This window comes from Myotis brandtii, unplaced genomic scaffold (genome assembly GCF_000412655.1).
Source record: "Myotis brandtii unplaced genomic scaffold, ASM41265v1 scaffold680, whole genome shotgun sequence".
NCBI classification, from domain to species: domain Eukaryota; kingdom Metazoa; phylum Chordata; class Mammalia; order Chiroptera; family Vespertilionidae; genus Myotis; species Myotis brandtii.
Genome location: NW_005370658.1, coordinates 341,617 through 350,542, shown reverse-complemented (window position 1 = coordinate 350,542; position 8,926 = coordinate 341,617).

Sequence of the window (8,926 nt, the reverse complement as noted above, 5' to 3'; positions counted from 1 at the left end):
CGAGGAAAGTTTGGAGGGGGGCCCGCAGCGTCGTCGTCCAGGGTCGGTGGAGAGGCGCGGCCCAGGCTGGCAGCAGGCCCATCCCTCCCTCCCCTCCTCTTCCCTCCTCTGCCCCTCCGAAATTTGGGAGCCCCGCCATTTTCTTAGCCCCGCTCCCATGTGAGGCCTGAACAAAGACTTTGGGGAGACGCCCGGGCCGCTCGGCCCGCCCTGGGCACCCCAGCCGCACACGGAAAACCTACATCAGCCACCTCCTTCTTGTTCCTTACCGGGAATTGAGCACTAAACCCTTGCATGTGCCCCAACTGCAAACTGAATCAGAAACCTTTCAGTACACAGGATGACACCCAACCAGCTAGCCACAGCAGACAAAGCAAGCAAATGTGTTTTTAAAAAAACTTTTATAGGCCCGGCTGGTGTTGCTCAGTGATTGAGCGTCAACCTACGAAACAGGAGGTCATGATTCGATTTCGGTCAGGGCACATGCCCGGGTTGCAGGCTTAGGCCATGGTGTGGGGCGTGCAGGAGGCAGCCTATCCATGATTCTCTCTCATGATTGATGTTTCTGTCTCTCTCTCCCTCTCCCTTCCTCTGAAATCAATAAAAATCTTCAAACATAAACAAACAAAAATAAAACCTTTATAGGTCTCAACCAGGCTTTACCCAATATTATGTGAATGTGCATTCACATTAAGCATTTTTAAAGACCTTTCACCTCATTGGTCTGATTGTCACATAGTAGGAGGAACTGGTAGTGAGAAAAGACTGAAGAAACTTGGTCACAGTTGGGGTGAAGTAAAGGAGGGTCCCCCAGGTTTCTGAGAGGCTACACCCCCTCCCTGGGGGGACATGGGCTTTGCAGGGCTCAGCCTGTATTCATGGCCCTGGGGTGACATCCTGGGCATCAGGGAGGTGTCTGAAGGGTTGAGCACTTTCTCCCTGGGAGGAATTGTAACACATTTTCCTACTGGCCAAGAACAAACTATGTTTAAATTATTGACCCCTTGGCACCAGTTCACAGGCAGGAGTGCCTGATAGGGACTGTTGTTCAGAGCATCGCCATGGGAAGCATCCAGAGATGCAATGGTAAGATAAACAGCCCACCCTCTTGCCCACCTGCCTCCTCTTCTCCCAGCCCAGTTAGCAGAATGCTGCACATTTCATTTACTCCAGTTACTTCAGTGTGCACCATTCTAGTCAAAAACTTTATTTTGAATGCCAACATTTCTGAGACTGTGAATTCCAAAGGCGCTCACACACACACACACACACACACATACACACACACACACAAGCGCACACATGCACGCATGCACACGCGCGGGGGCGCACACCGTCACGGCCACCCCGACACGTGCTGGCCGGCGTTCCAACGCAGACACACGCTGGCACACAGCGGGGCTCGGACCCCACCACACATGTCACGTACAGAACATATTGCCACACGTTTCACGTTCGGACAACAAAGCACACACAGCGTGGGCACATACCCGGGCACACATTCCACACCTGCACACACACACACACACACACACACACCAGATTAGGAAACCAATCCATGATCCATACGCTGATATGCACACAGGACCCCCATCACATGATGATACCGGCACCCACGCATTCCAACAAGGAACCATGTTTAGACACTGAGATACAGACAGATACACACCAACATGGGCCTCACACAGATACACAATAAGACATACACACAGCAGGGCCTGCTGACATGTACAGATTCACGCTGACACACAGACACAGGCATGATCACACAACCACACCTTGACATGCTCCAGACAGTCAACTCCTACACATGGACACAACACAAACACAAAGCCGCACCAAAATATCTTAGTTGTGGTGACACAGAGGACACACCCAGGCGCACAGGATGACACTGATAAAAGGGAGATGCACGAACACACCTCACACAGACACACACCATCAGATACTTGGACATACATCCAAACAACACCAGGAGAGCACCGAGATACAAAGTGACACTGGCCGTCACAGCAACACACACACACACCACACACCTGGAGCCCAGCTACACCCTGGGCCTCGGGCACACGGAACAAGTTTTGATACCCAGTCAACTAGTAATGCCCCTCATAGTATCACCAAGTCATGCACACAGGTGCCACACACATGCACCCAGGCCCCTCCCACACACAGCAAGCACATACACTCATCCTTGGCTCCGATCACGGACATACACAGATCTAGCAGAGGCTGCACAGCCCAACCTCCAGGGATAGAAAAAGGCATGGAGGCCTCAGGTCCATGTGCACACCCTCCCTGGTGAGGCTGTAGTCCCTCATGTAGGCCCCTGACCCCCCATTTCCAAAGCAGAAATGACCTGGGGTGAGATGGTGCTGGGGGCCCTGGCATGGGTGCATGGGGAGCCCTTGGGTGACCCCCGTGGTGGGCGGGGAGGTGGTGCCACAGCCCCCAGGCAGCTCCTGCCGGGACAAAGCTCCCTCCTGCTGCCAGGTGCAGCCAGCACCTTCTTGCCCTCCTGGGCCAAGAAGCTGTAGCAATGCTCAGCTATGCATTGTCTGTCGGAGGGGTGTTGGTGCCCAGGTGTGTGGGGGTGCGGGTGTGTGTGTGTAAAAATATCCCTGAGGGGGAGTGCTCCTGGTCACACGAGACCACTGAGGCAGGGTGGCTGTAGTGTCCTCAGGTGTCTGGGTGGGTCTGGGTGTCCTCTGGGGGGAAGAGACGCCGGTCAGTGGACGTTCAGGAGCCCCTTTGTGTGGCCCGGTGTTGTGTGGTGGTGATGTGGGTCTGGCTGTGTGCCTGGGAGATGTCTGTGAGTCAGAGCGGGTGAGCATCTGTCAGGCCCTGTGCCAGGCATTGGGGACAGAGTGAGGACCAAGACAAAAGACCTGGCCCTGGGAGGCTGACATTCTAGTGAGAGTCAAGTGTAGCCGGGGTCTGGGTTTGACAGGAAGTCCTGGTGATGGGGGCGCCCCGGTGAGCATGTGTGTTTCAAGCTGACCACTGTGTGTGTCAGCTCTGGGGGTCTTTCTGTCAGAAGGTGTCCGTGTGTGTGACAAACCTGTGTATGTGTGGGTCTCTCTGTGTGTCCTAGAGTACATGTGGCCAAGGGGGCAAGTGAGTGTGCGAGGGTCGCAGCGGATCTGTCTGCGTTCAGGGACTGTGTTGCAGACGTGTCTGTGGGTCCCTAGAAGTGTTTCTGTCTGTGGGGTGATCCCTGTGGGTCTGGGGCAGTGATGAGGACCTGTGTGGGCACAGGGTCGTGTGTGTCAGGGAGAGGGGCTCTGTCTTTGTCAGGGAGTCCGTCTGTGTACAGCTTGAATTGGGGTGCGTGTGCTTGTCTGACAGGAAGGGGTCTCTGTGTGCCTGGGGGGGGTGTCTGGGTATGTGTGTGTCTGTCATTCCGTGCTCCAGGAGCTCTTTCCTGGATCCCGTGGTCCAACTCGGCCTCCCGTCCTGCGCCACTGATGCAAGGCCTTGGCGGAGGGAATTGATACGTCCTTAAAAATTCAAGGGCTTCTAGTAAACAGAAACTTTTAACACCGTTTAAAGTTTCAGGGCCACCGCTGCTGCCGCGCTCGCTGCGGGAGGAGAGCAAGGGGGAGGGGGCACAGGCGGGTTGAGGGGGGCACCGAGGGGAAGGGGCAGGGCTACAGGGAGGCAGTGGAAGGGTGCAGGCGGGGGACTGGAGACTGGGGGGCTGGGGGGGGGGGTTTGGGGATTAAGGGGGATGGGGATCTGGATGTCTCAGGAAAGAGGCGGGGGGAGGGGCTAGGATAGGGGGAGGGGGGAGGGGAAGGGAGCAGGGAAAGGCAGGGGTTGGGTATAAAAGGGTCTGGAGCCTTTGAGGAGGCCCAGGAGAAGCTGGAATGTCTGGGGGAAGGTGCTGGGGATATGAGAGCCCAGAAGGGGTTTGGGGACCCCAGGGGGAACTTGGATGGCCAAGGGAAGGGGCAGAGATGGGTGTGGGATGGGTATGGGGCCCATGTGAAGGGTCACTGGAGCAGTGTGGGTCTGTTGGGGGCTTGATGGGAAACAGTGGGGGGTGGAATGGAGGCTTTTGGGGTGTCTGGGACTTTAATGTTGTTGGGGGCTTAGGGGCAGACCCCAAGCCTTCCTTGGCCCCCTGCAAACAGCCACTAAGCAGGCACAGGGCTCCGAAGACCCCCACCTTGGGCCCAGTCCTGGCCCCACCTGCCTCCCTGTCCTCTCAGCCCTGCCCACCAGCCATGCCAGACCCTGAGGGCTGCCTTCATCGCCCTCCCAATCCCGCATCTGGCCCCAAACCTGGGCTCTGCTTAAACCCATATCCCATTCCCATTCCACACACTCATACCACACTTCCACTTGCACACACACACACACACACACACACACACACACTCCTTCATTCACACACACACACACACCACAATATTCAACCCTCTATTCATAGACACACAGGACACCCATCCTTTCACTCAGCACACACAAATACAACATCCACACATACACACACAGGATACCCATATTTCCATTCTAACAGACACACACAACACCCATTGTTCCATTTACACACGCACACAATCATACAACATCCAATACACACATAGGACACCCATCCTTCCTTTCATAAACACACACAGCATCTATACACACACAAGACATTTATCTTCCATTCCAATAGACAGATACACACACAACATCCATTCCTCCTTTAAGAATCACACACAACATGCAGACACACACACAGGCCATCCGTCCTTCCATTCATACACAACACCCATCCTTTCTTTCACACACAGCTTCACACCACAAAACCCTCCCTGTATGCACACACACACACTCTTCCTCACATACCACATCCACCCATATAAACACAAACAAAACACTTGTCCATGTTCATTCACATATCTGCACTCAGAATTCTCTCCATACACTCAGACCCCCCTCTATACCCACAACACTCCACACACACACATCTGCTCTGCTCCCCCCTCCACAGCTGCCACTGGGGAGAATTTTTACAAGAAGGCAGAGGGGCTGCTCTGGAGGATACCCAAGCTTCTCCATCCCCTTCCCCCCAGAGCCCAGGTCTTAGGACACACCCCATTGAGAAATCATGGGGGAGGAGGGCACTGCCATGGGGCTGGGCACGTTGGGGTGGCACAGCTGGGATCCCCCGCATTCCTCCATGCAGGGCTGCCCACCTGGCTAGGCTGGCAGCAGGTGTGTCTTCCAATGCAGGTGTGGGGGGAGGGGGAGAGAGGAGGAGGAAGAACCAGCCTATGGCACTCCCTGGCCAGGATGCGGGGGATGGGGGGCACTGAAACATCTGGGTTCTGGCAGCCAATGTCCTGGGCCACTGAAAGTGGGGGGTCAGGCATTGCTGTGCTCTAGGTCAGCCGGGCAGGCCTCAGGGGAGGTGGCAAGCATCTGGCACACAGGATAATTGAAGAGCCAGGCCAGGGGAAGGAGGGTTGAGGGATGATGGGGAGACAGGTGCTCTAGGGCCCTCCTGGCAGGACTGGGATCCCCACTTCCCAAGAGGGCTCAATGCCTCTCCTGACCAAACTACCTAGGACCCCAGGTCTGGTCTGGGGTCCTAGATAGCCTTTGTCTCGCTGCCCCAACCCCGGGCTGGGAGTCCCTAGTGGGATCTGAGCCAGAGGAGTTATAGTCCTCACTCCCAAGGCACACCTAGCCGGGCACCCCAGACCCTATCACACACACACAAAATCCCAGAGACCACAGGTGTACGCACACACATACAGATCCTCCTCCTCCTCTGGGGGGGGTCATATAAAATACCATAATCACACACAGACACAGGATCACCCAAAGATGCTGTCATACGCCCTTCCAGAGTAGCACACCGACACACACACAGCCACGCATACCTACCCAGAGCCACCCACAGAGTGACACGAATAGCACCCCGGTCACACACTAAGACCCTCACCATCACATAGACCCCCAGAGAGACTCAGATATACACTGACTGACAAAGACACATGCAGACACACACAGACAGTTACATGGACTCCCCAAAGCACTAATTACACAGACATACACAAGACCACACACAGTCACATAGGGACACCAAATCTCACACAGGACAGACCTATTGGGTCACACTCACAGGTGCTCTCAGAATCATCCATAGCTGTAGCACACACAAAGTCATGCAAAGTCATACAGATGCTACACATACACACATGCACATATCACTCACGGTTACAGTCGCAATCAGACAGTTGGTCACATGACACCCAAAGACACATGCAGGCATCCCCAAATCACAAATGGAGACCCAGGCTAGCCTGCAGCTGCATGCAAGTTCCCACAGAGGCGCGGCCTGGCCAGGATGGACGACAGGAGGGCAGCAAGGCCTTGTGGCTGGCGCTCATCTGGAGGCAAAGGGAAGGAGTTGGGGAAACCTTTCATTTGCAGCAGGCAGGAGACCCACCCCACCCGCCCTGGAAACCTGGCCCTGGCTCCTGAATGGGGCCTCTGTACGCTGCCACCGCCCAGCCATCCCAGGGAGAGAATATGGGGTTGGGGGTGATCCAGCTGCACCATGTCCCTGGCCAAGCCTCAGGGCCACCCAGCCACATGCCAGGGCTCAGGCTGGAGTCCCCCAGCACGGAGGAGCCCTTCCCCGACCCATCCTCACTACCTCTGGAGGCCAATCCCCAAACCCAAGCTGCGCAGAGAACACGGAGGGGCAAGGCCATGTCCCTGCTGGTGTTGGATACCCAGGTCTCCGTGTCTAAGGCCCAAGTGCCTCCCCAAGACGGGCAGCTGCCAGTCCCATGCCACCAGGCCTCTCAGTCCAGCATGAACATATGACAGCATGGCTGCATGTGGCTGCATGTGGCTGAGGATGAGACAGTGTAGTCGTGTGTGAGAATGTAGCCAGACTCCCTGTGCCGCCTGAGGAGGGGGGGGGCACTCAGAGCCCCGTGGCTCATGTCAGCACACACACACAGTGTCATTGTCACCTATTGATCACACAGCCACTGTCTCATCTTCAGTCACATTGTCACACACAACCACACTGTCATACATGCTGCTCTACACACCTTCAACCACACAGAACCGCACTCACAGCTTCAACCAGTGACACTGTCACACCCTCAGCCATGCTGTCAGACACAGAAATACTGTCACGCCCTCAACAATTCTGGTCACACACACCTTCGGCCTCACGGTTTCACACGTCTTCACAGGTAGCCTGGCATGCCGACCCTTCCACGATATCAGTGTCACACTGACCAGCAGAGGCACACTGACACACTCTGTCTGGGTGCCCCTACAGCTGTCCTAGCCATGTGGCCACACAGAGTCACTGCCCCCCTCAGTCACAAGGAGGGGAAGCAGATCTGATCACTTCATCTCCACGGTGTGGCACACAGCTGTCCCTAGAACCAAACCAGTCACTCCAATAACACAACACACCCTCACTGTCATGGTGTCACAGAGCAGACAGCCAGCAGGTCAGGCCCCTATATAACTGCTCAAAGATCCCTGATGACACATGCTCAGGGCATCACTGTTGCATGTGACAGGCACACATCTCACACTGCCACACAACACCCACAGTCCCCGGACAGAGCTACAAAGAAACAATGGGTGACAGCCACACCACCGTTACAAGTACATCCTGTCTTACAACAGGCGCTCTCCCCGGTGCCTGTCACAACATTGAGACAGCCCCTTAGTTGTCCCAACAGGCAGCCAGGCATGCTAAATGGACTCCATGATAGTCACTAGGACACCCCGGTTCCCCAGTTGTAGAAACAGGGATGGGCCCAGGCTGACACCCTCCCTGCTGCAGTTGGTGCATGGAGAGCAGGGGGGGCTAATGGATGTGCAGCTGTCAGCAGTGGGTGCCAGCCCCCACCTCATGAATATTCATCAGATGAGGCTCTCCTGAACCTGTGGGGAGTTGGAGGTCCCAGGCAGCTGGGCACCCCCTTCTGTGCCAAGTGTGGGAGGGCTCAGCCAGGCCCCAGCAGTCCTCAGAACCCACTCCTAGCCCCACACGTAAGCACACACGAGTTTGTGAACACAAACCCCCCCAGACACAAAAACGACAGTTACAAAAACTCAGAATTACACCCCAAAACACAGCCATCCACCATCTCACACACACACATACACACACACACACATACACACACACACACACACACCAGGCATGCAAACACATGCACACAATCCAATGAACTCAAAATCACAAACATATAATCACACCCAAACCACAGACACCCATCATCTCTCTCTCTCTCTCTCTCTCACCTCCCTCAGCCATGCAAACACAGACACACAGTCACATGAACTCACAAGCATACAACCACACATTTCTTTTTTTTAAATATATTTTACTGATTTTTATACAGAGAGGAAGGGAGAGGGATAGAGAGTTAGAAACATCGATGAGAGACAAACATCGATCAGCTGCCTCCTGCACACTCCTACTGGGGATGTGCCCACAACCAAGGTACATGCCCTTGACCGGAATCGAACCTGGGACCCTTCAGTCCACAGGATGATGCTCTATCCACTGAGCCAAACCGGTTAGGGCTACACACACATTTCTAAACACACGGACATACAGTCACCCCCAAACTAGAAAGAACCAACTACTTTTCATAAAGCACCCACACACGTATGCAAACACTGACCCACAACTTGGCACACAATCCCACTGCCTCTCAAATGTACTCACACATAACCACCCTAAAGAGCACCTTCACCCACCATCACACACATGTACACACACTACGATCTCATTCTGCCCACGCCTGACAGGCTACAGAAGGGGAAACTGAGGCACTGCGTGGCTGAAAGCCCCTTGAAGGAAGATGCCCCTCCTGACTCAAGGCAGAGGCTGCAGCTGGGCGCCCCCTGCCGGCCTGGGCCCTCCAAGAGCGCGCGGGGA